Source organism: Neofelis nebulosa, chromosome 14 (genome assembly GCF_028018385.1).
Source record: "Neofelis nebulosa isolate mNeoNeb1 chromosome 14, mNeoNeb1.pri, whole genome shotgun sequence".
NCBI lineage: Eukaryota > Metazoa > Chordata > Mammalia > Carnivora > Felidae > Neofelis > Neofelis nebulosa.
Window position 1 is genome coordinate 22,859,679 of NC_080795.1, and position 16,666 is coordinate 22,876,344.

The following is a 16,666-nucleotide window of genomic DNA, read 5'->3' on the forward strand; positions in this document are numbered from 1 at the left end:
GGATTGAGCTCAGCATCCTGCTCTGAGCTGGGCATGAAGGCTGCTTAATTCTCTCTCTCTCTCTCTCTCTCTCTCTCTCTGCCCCTCTCCCCAGCTCACACTGTCACTCTCTGTCTCAAAAAAAAAAAATAAATAAAAATAAATAAATAAAATTACTGTTTCTTGTATCACTTTTTGAGTATATATACCTCCTTCAGAAGACTAGTGTGAGTAATCTAGGAGCAGGAATATATTGTAATACACTTGGGCAGTTCAGAAGGGACACTCAGAGCGGCCAGGATGGTTTCTTCTGAGAAGCACTAAAAAAGGCCTTAAAAGCCTTCTGGAGTTGGAAATCCCAGTGACAGCCTTGTCCCCCTCACCTTGGGCAAGAGGTCACAACTCACTCTAACCCACAGCTTCCTTATTATGAAATCTTTTTCAGAAGCAAATTGAATTGGGTCACTGATAAGTCAGAAACTAGGGGGTCTGAGATTTTAAACTACTTGAAAGCTAACAAGTTAGTCTGCCACAGGTTTGCAGGAGACATGATAACTCTGGGTCAGAGACAAAGAGCATCTATTATAGCAAAAGCAACAGCTAGAGCAATATCTTGCTTTGGTCCCCAATGTGATGAGAACCAGATGTCACCTGCACATGCAGTGGGGTGTACCCGAGCAGATAAACTCTGAAATTAGGAAAACCTGATCTTATATAGGGCCTCTGGTAAGCTTCCCATCCTCTTGGAATTTAAGCAAATCCCTGGGGAGGGAAAGAAATGGGCTTTATCGTTATTACTGTGATGTCTCCAGAGAGAGAGAGAAACATCTCTAAGCTTTACTGTCCTGGAATGTCTCTTTATACAAACATTGGGTATAAATGCCTTTGCTCAAAGAAGCTGGAACATGCAGGAGTGTGAGAATTGCATACATAAATGTCACCCAGCCATTGCTTGCTTGTTCAAAGCCCTCAGTGCTTCCCCTCTGTAATAACATCCAACTCTGCCTTGTTGTGGCGCAAGAGGCCCTACTTGATCTGGTCCCTGCCTACATTCCCAATCTCATCTCATTTATTTCCGTGAGGTTCCAGCCACACTGGCCTTTTTAGCATCCCTTAAACATACAAAGTTTATTTTCACCCTAGAGTCTTTCAACTTGCTGCTCCCTCTGTCTGGAACACTATTCCCTAGGACCTTCCCAGGACTGACTTCTGATCCTCATCTAGGTGCAGCTCAAGTGTCACTGCCCAGAGAAGCCTCTCCTTTCCCCAACACTAGTCCCTCTGGACCATACCACCATCTCTGTCTTCAGAGCCATTACCATTATCTTCGGTTTAGGTCTCTGTTTTCGGGCTGTCTGCCCCTGCAAGAACGTAAGTCCTGTGAGAGTAGAGAACTTGATCTGTGCTTGATTTTTAATCTAGTAGCTAGAACAGTATGTGCCTTATTTCGGTAAAGATTTGTTGAATGAATGTTGGATCTGTAAAATGGGGATAATCATAGTTATCTCATAGAAGTCTAGATAATTTAACAAATGCAAACATGCTTTATAAACCGTAGATATATATAAAGGAAATGTATTAATATTGAATCCAATCATACAAGGATTGAGGGGAAGCCATCATATAAAGGTTAGCCCTACATTGTTCTCTAAATAGTCATTAGTCTACTCCAGAACATAGCATCCTCTGGCAGAGGACATAAGCCAAACACACAAAATTCAAAAATCTATGGGGGCCTCATTTGTAGGTCCACCTTACTTTTGACCTATTTATGAAAAGCTATAGAAATGCATGAGTGAATTTGATGTAGCCATGAGAATTTTTTTAATTTCTTGAGAGTTTAGCCCAAATTAGGACTAGACACTCAGTAAACATACATTAAAATGAATTAATTATACAATATGTAAATAAAACTGCTCTTGGGGCATAAAGATTGTTTTCTTTATTCAACAAAGGCTTATTGAGAATCCTCAATATGGCACGGAAATTTCCCCATGATCTGGCACCAGGCAAAGTCCCTGACATCTTTTGCTCTTCCCTGCTTCACACTATACTCCAGACGCAACTGAGCTGCTTTTGTGCCCTGACCTTGGTCTACTATTTCAGATTTCCCTTCCTTTATTTAACCTAGACTCACTGACTGGAAAGCCTTGAGCACAGCCACCTTCACCTTCTCAGGTAGGACTTCCCTTTGCGAGGAGGCAGTCCCTGGTTGATTTGTAACCTCCATGTTTTCTGGAGATGTGCCCTTCATCAGTGCTCCCTGTATATGTCTCAGTCATGCACTAACCCTGTTTTATGATTTTCTGTTTACATATCTGTTTCCTCCCACTGTACTTGCCTCTTCTGTGACAGACTATGTTTGAATTATCTTTTCATCTCTAATACCTAATCTGTTATATGACAAAGTAGGTGCTCAAATAATACTTGGTAAAGGAAAGGAGGAAGGGAGGGAAGGGAGATTAATGAATGGATGGAAAAAGGAAGTAAGAAATAGAGGGAGGAAGAATCATTTTTATTATGGAAAAATGTAACTTTCAAATAAAATAATGTGGTTAAATAAGGTGATAAGAAATAGAGACATAACCACTTTGATTCCGTCTTGGTTAAAATTGAAAGAAATTATAGGTGAGAGTCAATTTGGTACCTCGGGGTCAAAATTCTGTTATACCAAATACTAGTCATTAATACAGAGATGAGTTGAAGAACATTTCCATTCTAGTAATCTCCATAGTACAAAGAACAAAGAAATCAGGAGAGAAAAATGACTTATTTATATTTGAAATATATGGACCATGACTATTGTTATGTTTCCTTAAAAATATGAAGCTTCCTGAGATATTCGCAAGCTCTTCAGGGGCTTTTCTTTCCGGGATGGTCTTAAAAGTTAAATATAAATTTTCTAGAATGTAAACTTTAATCACAAAGCATGTAGAACAGTGAATTATTTATTTAATCTATACATACATTTGTTTTAGGGACCGGAAATTGTTCACTTAAAATGTAACTGGTCTCTCTCTCTCTCTTTCTCTGCCTTTTGTTGTTGTTGAGGTAAAATTGATATATAACATTATATAAGTTTCAGGTGTACAACATAATTCGATGTTTGTATACACTGTAAAGTGTATACACAGCCATAAATCTAGTTACCATCCATCACCAGAGAATTGAGCCCCTTCATCCCCTAGCTGCCATCCCCTCTGGTAACTACTTTTGTTTTTATTTTCTTTGTTGGTTTGGTCTGTTAGTAAATTAACTGTTAATCTGATCCATCATTATATGAAATGTGTGAAAATCTTTAAAGAAAATCATTCGGGGGCCCCTGGGTCTAGTTTTTCTCTATGCCAATGTTGTAATACATAATAAAAATGAGAAAGTTCTGAGGCCATTTCAAACCCAAACACAATAAGTCTAGTATCTTTGAAAATATATTATCCCTTATTCAACCACACACTATTATCATGGCTCCGGTTTTCTAAACACTGCTGGAGGTCCGGTCCTATATTGTCTCTGGTATTAAAAGATAAAACAGAGGCATATTGAAATTTTTAAGTTTATTTGATCATTTGTTGACTCAAATCAAGGTCCAGAAGTGGTTAGGAGCGCTGGGTGGGCAGGAGCCATGGGAAAGACCTATAAAGAACCTTCAGAAGCAAGGAAAGGCAATTATCTGCCTGGCCACAGTTTAAAGCCTGATGGACTGTTTGTGACTGGTTGTCCTTAGCATTTTGATTTTCTAACCTTGAGGCATTTACAGGCTTAGATTCTGGTTTGCTTACATGAACCAGTCGCCTCAGCATCCAGAGTCACCTCAGTCAAATGGCACCCTAGTTTAATTCATTTAACACTAGATAGAAATTTCTTTCAAAATCTCACAGTCTTCATTTATGTTTTAACTTTTTAAATGTAAAAACTAATACAAATATCCTCTCCTTTACCACAATCCGAATTCCCAAACATTGGGAACAATTTGACGCTATTCCTTGATCCTTTTTCCATTTCAGTAATATTTTCCCCTTTCCTGTTAAAGGAAGAGATTAAGGTTATTTTCCATTTTATGACTCGGCTACTAATAACAGGGTATTCAAGAGACATGTTACAGGGCGGAGGGCGGGTAGGAGATCCCAAAAGCAGGTCCACATTCACTAATTGCATCATTGGGTCCAAAATGAAATCCCTTCTCCAAGACGCATGGCCAGGTGACAGCCCAGTTTTTCCGGGCACAGGTAAAAGGAGACACCTAAGTGCTGATCTCAGAAACCTTTGTGAAGCAGGACTCTGATTCTGCAGAAGGTTTAGTAGATGCACGGCATGGCTCACCTGTGCTGCGGTGACCACCTGAGACACCAGCAGGTGCAGGCTGGGGGCGGGTTTCTTGCTGTGTGTGTTTATGGCCATCACATGAACAGCCACAGTTGTGTGAATGATAGGCTATTCAGTTGGAAGTGGTCTTAGGAAAAATAAACAAAGCCCAGCTGTATTTCTAACATCTCAGCTCCTCAGTAGAAGGGAAGGGCCTAGCTTCATCATCCTCTCCTGAAATTAGGAGATTTTTAAGATGTCGGATATATTTCTTAGATTTAGGAGTAGGAATAGTAATACTATTAGCTGCCATTTACTGGACACTTGATCTATGCTACATACTTTGCATTTATTCTCTCAATGAATCTCCTCAGTCACCTAATGAGCACTGCTATTCCCATTTTACCAGGAGGAAAGGTTATAGCTAATAAATGGCACATCCAGGATCTGAACCCCTAGTCTGTCTGACTCCGAAACCCTAGCCCTGACCATGGCCTTTGGCAGTTGCCAGATTTTGAGCCAACTGGAAGACAGGCACATCTGCTGAGAGAGGAAGGGCATCTGCCGGCCAGCCTTGGAAATAAGCAGTCACCAGTACCCTAGCACAAGAAGACACTCCCAAATGCATACTGCTTGAGCTGAGTAGTCATGAGTGAGGAGGAAAAGGTGGGAGAGTAATCTGTAACTGAATGGAGCAAGCGTGGCTAAGGTTGCTGAGGCTTCTCAGGGCGGTGGGCAGGAACAAGTGATTAAGAGCCTTTTCTGCAATGCTAGCAGTGAGCAACCCTCGAAATTATTTAAACAGTGGAGTAATACAAACAAATTTGTGTTTTGGAAGATGCCTCTAGCCACAATACGGAAGGTCAACCGAAGGTGAGCCACGATGGTGGCAGTGAGGAGGCAGAATTGGTGGGATTTGGCGACTGAGTGTGTGAGGGAGATGCACGAGCGAAGGATGACATTCGGGTTTCTAATCTGATGGGCTGGGTGGTGGGTGGTACCACCCACTGAAATAGGAAGCAGGAAGAGAAGAAAGAAGGTTCTTGATGATGTGCTTAGATGTGGACGTTTTGGGTTTGAGATGTCTGTAGGATACCCAGGTGAGTGACAGGCAAATAAATTTGGAGCCAAGGAGGGAGGTACAATTGGAAATGGGAATGTGGATGCCACTAACTTACTGTGACACGTGAAGTCAGAAATATGGATAAGATTGCCCTAGGAAAGCCTAAGGAATAAGAACAAAAGCCTTGGTCCAGACCCTTGAGGAATAACAATCATTTAGGGATGAATAGAGGAAATGGAGCCATGAAAAGAGATTGAGAGGGAATGACCAGAGAAAGGAAAACTGAGATGTATTATTCTAGAAACCAAAAGAAGAAGTGTAAAGAGAACTTGCCCACCAATCTCAGACATGGCAGATGGAGTCAGTAGATGCCCTCTGAACTCCCCAAAACACCCGCCAAAGCCTTTACTGTGTCACATACTGTTTGTTTACCTGTGTCTCTTCCAAGAGGTGGACAAGATGTCTTCAAGGTCAGCGGCTGGTTATTTGTCTCTGTACCCTTAGGACCTGAAACTTGTCCGTTGGCTTAGGCAGCTGAGAAAGGCTTTAGTGAAGTGGTGGGGGTGGAATTCTGGTTAGAATAGACTGAGGAATGAATGGATGAGGAGGAATTTAAAATATTAAATCTCAATTGTCCACGCTGAGGGAAAGGAACAGAAATGTGCGTGAAACAAACAAAAAGAGGTAAACCCCAAAGTGATATTTTGACTTTGAACATAGACTCCATAGAAAACCTGTATTCTTTCATAGATCCAGACAGTCCTTCCTCCAGTCCTAGCCCTCCTCTGATGTGGCCCTAATGCCTGCACCTGAAACTCACCCAAGAAGAGGAAACAAGGAGACAGTAGACACCTCCAAGGGGATGAGCCCTTGCTCTGTGGTTGAGAACTGACTAATATGAAAGGGGCCTAAAAACTGAAGCTTTGTGTAAGGAAACTCTACTGCTGTAGATAACAGATAATCATAAGCTGTATCATCTGTGTTTTCGTGACAAACAGAAAGCCTGAATGTTTGCACGCCAATAAAACATCCTCAAGCATTGGAGATTAGTGTACTTTAAGATTTTGGATGAATGCCATTCAGAAAACGTTTCCTTTATGAAGGTGTCATTATAATAATGAATGTTTTGCATTTGGGGAAGTGGTGTAATATTCGGAATGTTCAGCCAAAGGGAAAAAGATTAGTAGCTAGCTCTAATGACTTCTGGAGAACATGAGAATTTTAGTTTCTTGAGTCTTCTTTTTTTTTTTTTTTTCCATCCCAAAGTCAAATGAAGGGTGGAGTAAAGAAAAATGGGAAACAAAAACAAGTGATTGGCTTGATCATAATAATAACAAAAGTACTTCATGTACATATCAATTTGTTTTTAAAGTGCTTTGACATACATTAAGCTAGTTGATGTATATTTATAAATAAGCCATAATTAAGGCAAGTTAGCTGTGATAATCCCATAAAAGAGATGAGGAAACTGATGATCAGATATAGCTTCATCCTTCACAGCACCATCCCTTTGCAAATTGTCCAGGCCACCCTCCTGCCCTCTCCTTTTCCCTCCCTCCCTCCCTCCCTTCCTTCTTTCCTTCCATAGGGCACGGAGTACTCTGCCATGTGATACTGTGATATAATAAGAAATGTATATTTTGGGCTTCATTCCTGGCTCCTAAAAACGGTCCCAGAGCAATAAAGGTGAAAGGAGCACCTTTTGTTATAAGATTTGGTTTCTGTCCCCAGTTCCTGAAACAGTGCTGGTTCAATAAGATAAAAAGATTGTCTTTTCTTATTCATTTCAAGCCCCTTTCAACCCACTTGAGTTTATATTAATGAAGTGACTTTTAGAAAGTCCCTAACGATAGGGGCTGGTTTCCAGGGGAAGCAACCTTCTAATTAGAGAGCTGGAACTTTCAGTGCCCCCCCCCCCGCCCCCCGTCCCCATTCCAACTCCAGGGAGGGGAAGGGGGGGGGCCAGAGTTGGAGTTAACCACTAATGGTCAATGATCTAATCAATCGTGCCTACCTAATGAAGCTTCCATAAATAAGAAACCCTAACTGAAGGGGTTCAGGGAGCTTCTGAGTTGGTGAGTACACGGAAGTGCCAGGAGAGGGAGGCATCCAGAGAGGTCATGAAAGCTCCGTGCATCCCTCCCGTTTGCCCTATGGCCATAGGGGAAAACCCCCACATATTCATGTTAGACGTAGGAGTAGGAGTAAGAGCAGTAGCAGTAGTGAGAGAAATGGAGTTTTCTTTTCAGTCATGTACGACACAAGGCACCAAATCTAATAAACGTCTCTTATAACCTGGGCTCCCAAGTTACCCTGTTGTTACATAGACATTCTTCCTGGAAGAATGAGAAGGTTCATTCATAGGAAGATGAGAGCTGCCTGGTGGTCCAGGACATGAGTGCTGGGTCCTCTTACAAGCTCTTTGACCTTGGGCCAGTTAATTAAAATTTGTGTGCCTCAGTTTCCTCACTAGTAAAATAATCCCTCCTTTAGAAGGTGGTTGGAAGTATTAAATGAGTTAGTATCTGTAACTCACAAATCTTATTTCAGTGTGTGTTCAATAAATAAATGAGCTGGGCAGGCTCAACATTCCTTTGTGAGGGAAGAATAACTCTTTATTCCTTATTGCTCAGCAAGTTGTTCACACGATTATAACTAATCTCCAAATACACGGGAGCAAGACATTCACTTTATTGCTTCTTTCCACCATCCAGAAGAAATTCCATAAATGAAAGAGTTTATGAGAACCAAATATATATCACCAAACATCTTTCATAAGGGCTCAGATCCAATGCCTACTTAAGGAAGAAAGGCTGCCTCTTTCCTAGGGTGCACCCTTTATTCAAGTCCCCGGGGGACATTCCATATCTGAAATGTAGAAGTTAATGATTCCCAGAGACTACTTTTTGAGATTGTTGAACTGAATCCACCAGTTTATGCCATGTGTGGGTGGGAAGATTTTACAGTTTGCTACCAATTCTTTCCAACTGCTGGAGAAGAAGAATATTCACTCATGGTTGCTTCTTCTAAGGTCAAGAGGTCACGGCATAATTTTTTTTTCTCTTGTCCTTACAAGGAAATCTTCAAAACTTTCTTTAGACAGGGAACCAAAAATAGTGACAAGGAGAAAGAGTTGCCAAAGATGTGTCCTTCCCCCCTTCTTTATTTCATTTATAGTAAAATCTTAAATCTTTGAGAGCCAGTTTTGCACATTCCTCTCCCTAGACACTGTTTATTTCAAGTTGTTATTCACGCTGCATTTACACCCTTGCGCTCAGGTTATTTTGTTTAAATATTCCTTTCTGGATGTTTTTGCGTGCCAATAATTTTCCAGAAAGTTACACTCACCTCTTTCTGTCTCTGCCAAATTTTGCAAGATTTCTGTAGTCTCTGAGAGAGGCAGCAGGGGGTGAAACACCATGGGCTCTGAGTGCAAAAGACATGAGTTCAAGTTCTGGACCCACCATCGGCTTTGAACCCGGGGAAAGACATCTACCATATCTCCTCACTTATGGAATGTGAGTGATGATACTGAAGGCTCTCCTTCCTTCCTCACAGAGCTATTGAGAAGATCAAGTGAAATGATGATGTAGAAGCACTTGAAAGCTCTAGTTAAAAGCAAGTTACATTTATGCTGCAAGCATTTTCCCTACATGTGTATCTCACAGTAAATAAAGTTAAAATAATCGAGTGTGAAAAATATAACTATGACACTTATACATTGTGGAATTTGCAAAACAAAAGATGTCAATTCAAATATGAGGATCCTATTTTTATGTGTAAATATATATTTATAAGTATATAAATATATAGCATACATATATACACACACATATATACCATATATGTCTGTAGATATATAGATATATAGACATAGATGGTAGGGTACTAGACACATCAGTGCTCTATTCAGGCCTATGAACTTCTGATTTAGCATCTCTGAAATATTGGAACCTAGGATTCAGAAAACAGACTGCATTTTTTTCTGCCCTTGAAACATGCATCTTCTTCTTCTCTTTCAAACGAACCGAGCCCAGGTTTTTAGCGGGGCACACTGATGCCCAGCTACAGGACAACTGGTCTCATGTTCCCTTACAGTTTGGTGTGGCCATCACAGGTCTGGCCAATGAGAGGTAAGCAGGAGTGTCGTGTGAGGTTTCCAGAAAGTCCTATAAGTTCTGCAATAGGGAGGAGTTGCATCTTCTCTCTTCCCTTCTTCCCCCAGCTATCTGGAACGTGGCTGAGATGTCTGATAGTGCAGCCACCATCTCTGGTGTGAGGGAGCAGGCCACGCCCTAGGGAAGGCGAGGGTAACACAAGAAGGGTTCTGTGCAGCTGGTGACAATGGAGTCAACAAACAAAGCCTGGACTACCTGGCTCCAAACTTCTTATGGGCAAGAAGGAATTAAACTACTATCTTGTTTCACTTTTTGGGGGGGTGGGGTGGGGTGGGTGGGAATCTGTTATTCACAGCTGAACCAGCATTAACTGAAAAATGTCTCTCTGTGACCTGTCATTTCCAAAGACGAGTTTTAATCTCTTTCCTAAAGTAAGATGCTGAGAGGCAAAACATAGGATCCCACATGATTATTTGGCAATTCACTGATGATTTGGTGATCAACTCTTGGACTTCGGCAAGCAATATGACTTGCACAGAGGAAAGTTTGGGTCCTGTCAGCCAGAACAAAGTAGGGTGGCTTTTAAGAAGAAATCTCTCTGAGGGGTGCCTGAGTGGCTCAGTTGGTTAAGCAACTGACTTCAGCTCAGGTCATGATCTCATGGTTTGTGGGTTCGAGCCCCACGTCAGGCTCTGGGCTGACAGCTCAGAGCCTGGAGCCTGCTTCAGATTCTGTGTCTCCCTCTCTCTCTGTTCCTCCCCTGCTCGTTCTCTGTCTCTCTCTGTCTCTCAAAAATAAACAAACATTAAAAAAAAATTTTTTTTAATCTTTCAGAAAGTACAGTGAATGAAGCAGAAGATCACCATGGAGTTGCATGTCGCTTGCTCATGGAAACTGGTCTGACAGAGCAGCACTCCATCCTCAGACACGGGTCTCATGAAGAACCAGGGCGGCGTGTGGAGCAAGGTGGATGAGCACATGTAAGTACATGAGCCTGTCATTTTGTGCAAGGCATGAAGGGAATCTAGCACAACAGCATCTATAGCTGTATTTGGAAACTGATGAGGTGATTAGACAATCCATTCATACTTATTGGACCACATGATATTTTTGTACTGACAAAATAAATAGCCTTTGTTCTCAGAATGTGTGGGGCTGCACTGTCTTCTTCATTCACTCACTTGGTGACTTTGCATGGAGTGCCTACTGCGTACCGGACTACAGATTGACACCGGACCGCCTCGAGGACACAGTTCCCCTTTCTGAGATGACATCTTTTATTCTTCCCTCGTCAGAGGCCCTGGTCTGGTCTGAGAAGGCTTCTCTGACCTCTACAGCCCTGAGCAGTGGTTCCCGGCTCTGCTCCAAGCTTTTGCAGTGCTTTTCATCTACACAACTAACCGGGCACTTGGCAAAGTCTACCTTAAATGTGTTTATATTTATTCTACTGTAACGTGAGTGCCTTGAGTTCAGAGACATACCTTTGGTGTTTAGTAAATGCTTGTGGACGATGTCATATTCATTCCGTACTTGCCAGTTTCTCTGGTCAACATTACTTGGACATCTCCTGCAGGCCTCGCACGATACTAAGCACTGGCGAAGAGAAAGGAGGAGTAAGACTCAGACTTGGGGACCGCTGGAGAAAGAGAAGTGTGAACAAACCATTACAATGCAATGCCATACATGCGAGCAAAGATCTTGGAGCAAGTGTTTGAGTCGAAGCTTCTGACTTATCCTTGGAAAGACTTCACAGGAGAAGCAGTGTCCCACCTAGCTCTTCAAGGAAGAGGAAAGGCCAGGTGTGTGAAGGAGCGATTTACACACTTTCCACCTCTGGCTCTTCATGATCTCTTGCAAAGTAGGCAGGGCAGTTGCTGTGTCTCTACTTCCCAGGAAGAACCGGGAGCAGAACACGTCAGAACATGTTGTGCAGGAGCTCCTGGCTCTAAAGAGAAGTGAAGTGGGCCCCAAACTCAAGCTCTGAATCCTAATCCAGTGCTCTTTCTACCCTCTTTCTACCGTGCCTCCTGGTTTCCCTAAGTAACGTGGATGACCATGAGTTCAGCCCCGGAGGGGGTCAGGTGTTTCTTATTTTCTCAGCTAAAATGAGTAGAGCAACCCAATTCATTTAATTTATTGCATTTTCCCCTTCCATTTTTCATAATTCCTTCATTTATGAGGCCAGAGTTCTCAGTAATTCCCCTTCCTGGAATCTTCCCTAAGGAAATAATCAGAGAGGTGGACATAAATTTATGTACAAAAACTCGCCTAGGAGAACTATTTATAATAACAGAAAATAGGAAGCAACCTAAATTTCCAACAAAAACAGACTAGTGGGCAGGCGCTAAACATCTTTCCAGGCATTTTAATGGCATTTTTTAAATGCTTACAATTAATGTTATTATTTTTTTTAACAAAAGGACAGGATAAAAACCCATGATTCCAATTTTGTTGGGTATACATGCCAATATATGCAGAGGAAAAAGAAAGGCTTTCAGCAAGATGCTCACAGTGGCCATCTTGGCGCTATTTGTTTGTATTGTTTATGTTTTTCACAGTGTGCATTTTACCATCAGAAAAATAAATATAAATAAAGATTGTTGAGTAAACTACAAAAGTCATCAAGAAACGGAGACTGGATTCCTGTATTCATTAGGGCTGTCCAGAGAAACAGAAACAGTAGAAAAAAAAATATATATATATACACATATATATATAATATCTATCTATCTATCTATCTATCTATCTATCAAGAGAGAGACATTGATTTATTTTAAGGAATTGGTTCATGTGATGATTATGGAAACTGGCAAGTCCAAATTCTTTAGGGTAAACAGCAGGCTGGAGACCCAGAGGAGAGTTGATGTTTGAGTTTGAGTCCAAAGATAGTCTTCTAGCTGAATTCTGTCTTATTGAGAGGTCAGCCTTTTTTCTACTAAGGCCTTCAACCAACTGAATGAGATCCACTCATATAATGGAGGCTAACTTGTTTTACTCAAAGTCTGCTGACTTAAATCTTAATCTCATCTAAAAAAGACCTTCACAGAAACATTGGGAATAATGTTTGCCCAAATACCTAGCTACTGTGGCCTAGCTAAGTTGACACATAAAATTAACTGTCACATTTCTTGAACTACTTGAGATTTCTCACCTATAGACCCAACCGCTTGAAGACAGAGGCTCTGTCTCCTCCTCTCCATCCCTCTGTCACTCGGCACAGGTCTGGCTCATGGTAGATGTGCAACAGGTGTTAGAATGACTGTGTCAGTGAGTGAGGGAGAAAACTGCTGAGAAGACAGTCAACAATATTCCTAAATTATCAATCCAGAATGTCACAAATCAATAGTCAAGTTTCCTTAGCCTGGGACCTGGTCAGCCTTCAAAGGAAGCCATATCACATAAAGGCAGGCCCTGGCCACCACAATTACCCCACTCCCACGATTACCCTACCCATGCACATTTCTAGACCTACCAAAAACTTGCCCTGAGCCCAGAGACCACCAAGGACACACAGTCCACCCCAGTGATGTCACCCTGCTGTGAACAATGGTCAGTGGGAGGCACAAGTCCTGTAGGACCAGAGACATGGACCGTCTGGGGGCTGCTTGAGTATAGGGTCCTCACTAGACAGCCCCCATTGCCTCAGTCCAGGTAGGTGGCTGTGAGAGCAGCAGTTCACCATGACCCACAGCCAGACAGTGGCCTCTCGCTGCCTCAGCCCCTGCAGAGAGTGTAGAGCTTCTCCAGCCACCACAGAGTCCTCTTTCACTTTCTGACATGGGCGTTTGTCCCCTCTGGGTTTCTTGCTTTACTGATTATTTCAGACCTGCTTGGGATAGAGTCTATCCTATCCTCTCCAGGAGCCCCAGATCTCCTGACCTGCTGATATTCCACCTCCCTCCAGAGCTTCAGAAGGGCAGGACTCTGGGTACCCAGTCAGCTCAGAACAGCCTGATTTAGTAAAAACATTCCAATAGCTATAGTTGCCAAGACACAAAGGCCAGGAAATCCCCAGAAAGTGGGCCATAAAGTGATTTGAAAGAAGGAACAGGAGCAAGTTTGCTTTTTATTTTATAATGAATAAAAGTGATGAATAAAAATCTTTAGTCAGTGTGGTGATCTTGTTCTAGTTATGCAAAAGGGTTTGTTTGTTTGTTTGTTTGTTTAATGAAAAATCTACTACAAGCAGTAAGTTCTAAGTTCTCACTTATTTCATAAGATAATTCAAGACACAAAAGTTCTTATTGAGAGAAGGAGACTATGTTTTTATTTAGGGATGGGGATAGAAGCTGTGGTTGGTAGACACCTGACCATGTCAACCCCTGTGAGGTGGGGATTAGAGGGCCAGGCTCCGCCCCACAGAGGAGTGGTCCTGTTAGGTGAACTTGTCCCTTTCCAGGCACAAAAGTGTTGGCATGCAGTCTGGATGGAAGGTGTTAGCTTTACGTACAGCAGGTGAGAAGCATATGGGTGGGGGTGGGGGGGCAGCATCCCAGAAAATCAACTGCCTAAAAGGTATGGGTCATAGATGTTGTCTGGTGTGACAAAAGCACACATTTACGGGTCACTTACCCACAGCCAGGCACTGTTCCAAGTGGTTTGCATAGATAATCTCATTTAATGCTCACAATTCCCAATTGAAGTAACTACTAAAATTCTCCTTACTTTAAAAATGTGGAATCTGATGCCTAGAGAGAGGACATGACCTAATTTGCCTAGTACACAACTAGTAAGTGATAGAGCTGGGAGATGGTCCCACAACTGTCACTCTCAAATGATATACAACATACACACACACAGACACATAGATTTCTTGGGATCCTTAAGTCAGACATCCTTTTTCTTCTCCTCTTACACAGAAATGGCATACACACTCCCTTTCTTACCTCTCCGATCCCAGCCTGAACCAAATTTCTCCTATCCAAGTACTAACCAGGCCCGACCTTGCTTAGCTTCGAAGATCAGACAAGATCAGGCGTGTTCAGGGTGGTGTGGCCGTAGACCTGAACCAAATTTCTGATCCCATCCCTGTTCCATCTCATTCCATCTCACCCCGACATTCCACCTCCAAGTCTAAACAGCCATATTCTGATCTTGACCTTTTCTTCATTGTGTTCCCCTCCGTAAAAGCTCTACACTGAGAAGTCACCACATCCAGGATTAATAGGCATTCTACACCCACTTGATGGCTGCCCCTGAACACCCGTGTCTTTGGCCTTGTCTGTGGAGAGGAGCTGAGGAGCTCTACATGAGGACTTGGGAGACCCCAACTCTACCTCCAGCCCACAAGGCAGCCCCTTGGGCACAGGGTTCTCACCTCTAAACTGAAGGAATTGGTGTCAGCCATCTCTGAAACACTGACAAATTGCGTTTCAGTGGTCTATTTCCATGGCTACGAGACTGGTGACTCTTCTTTTTGTAGCTTGCTGAGTCAGCTTGGTGGTCTATTCTTTTTGTAACTCTTGCCCGGGTAGTTTGGTGGTCTGTCTTTGGGCAGGGACGAGATACGAGGAGATTTATTTGAGGAAAGTGGCCATTCACACACACACACCTGTTCCTGTCCTCGGGGGCATAAAAAGAGCAAGACCCAAACACTGACAGTGCTTGCATCTTTGCCAAGTCCTGCAGGGGAGCTTCCCGACCCACAGGGTCACATTTATTCCTCAACTCAGAACAATTTGTTCTCCTTCCAGGATATTTGCGAAGGAGAATTTTAGAATCACTCACAGTCATTCGGCGAAAATAAAAATGGCAGGAGACTAAATGACTAATCTTTTTAAATCAATACTTTTGAGAAAGGTAAATATTTGCAGTGTATCCATTCTGCGCCTTATACAGCGTTTGGAAAGCACCAAAGAACGAAAATATCTTCTGGGGGGGCAGGCAGAAACCCCGAGGCTTTGAGAAAGCAGAGTTAGTTCCAGCAGGTCACGGGTAGTTAGGAAAACCACCCCTCACAGAGGTGGGGGAGAGCTTCACCTCGGCCTTTGGAATTTGCTGATCTTTCCTTAGAAGGGCAAGATTAATGCAGGGAATCCAATTCTTTCCAACTTTGCTGGGACTACCCGAAGACAAAATAAATATGCTTAGTGGGTTGGCAGCCAGTGAGGTGGGTGGGGTGCCGATATTCTGTCATTCCTGACCAGCTGACTTCTTGCTTTATGAAACCTACCCTCCTTTCAAGGTAGAATCCCCATGAACTGCATTGCTTAGATTTACTCATACCCAAAGTACAAGCATGTAACCAAGGCCAGATATATAATTTGTGGGGCCAAGTGACAATTGAAAAAGTGGGGTCCCTTATTCAAAAAGGAGAAGGGAAAGGTACAGTTAAAGGTACTGCAATGTAATCCAATTAAAAAAAACATTGTTTCTGTTACTCACAAAATGTACTATGGGGTAATAGTGATATATTAGTAACAATGTAAATTTTTAAATTGCAAAAAAAAGTCATAATTTTATATCAGATAATAGGGAACAATACTTTATTAATGTACTATCTTGACTGATCTTTTCTAACTTGTTTTTCTGAAAATTAACTTATGAGATCCTCAAAATTTATGCTTTTAGCAACATGATTTTCAATGAATATAATCAAAATCAATATAATCAAAAGTGATGTCAATCGGTCCTTAACAAATGTAAGATCACAAATAATTTTTCATAATTTTTGATTTTGATTTTGATTTCTGATGCCACTATTGCAACTATTTCTGAGTTGTTAAGAATGCTTTATAGGCTCTGACAACATTGGGATGCATTTTTCATCAGTTGCTTTGAAATACAAATTTTAGTACATCTAGAGTTGATAATTCTTACAGAATAACTTTTCTGAAAAGATTTAACTCCTCATACAAATCAGTTTTGTGTAGGTCTGAATTTAATTTTAAATGTAAATTTATACAATGACAATTTGATGTTTCCTCTGGCACTTCCTGTAACTTGTTGAGGTCATACAGGAAGCTGAAAGTGTTCTCATAATTTGTACATAATTCAAAAAAACCCGTTTACCCATTCCATCACTGTATCTTCAATGGCAAAGACAAATTAACCACAAAGGCACCTGGCTCAGTCGGTTAAGCATCCAACTTCGACTCAGGTCATGTTCTCATGAGTTCGTGAGTTTGAGCCCCGCATCGGGCTCTGTGCTGACAGCTCAGAGCCTGGAGCCTGCTTCGGATTCTGTGTCTCTTTCTCTCTCTCT

The 16,666-nt window shown here is 41.9% G+C and overlaps 1 long non-coding RNA gene across 1 annotated transcript in view; it reads left to right on the top strand.

The window, feature by feature from the left end:
• The window catches only part of LOC131495063 (uncharacterized), a 62,825-nt gene extending 50,738 nt beyond the window's left edge, over positions 1-12,087 (top strand). Inside the window, exons 3-4 of the long non-coding RNA XR_009253738.1 lie at positions 10,297-10,442; positions 11,036-12,087. This is a non-coding gene — a long non-coding RNA (uncharacterized LOC131495063). The remainder of the gene's footprint in view (positions 1-10,296; positions 10,443-11,035) is intronic.
• Positions 12,088-16,666: the final 4,579 nt, after the last annotated feature.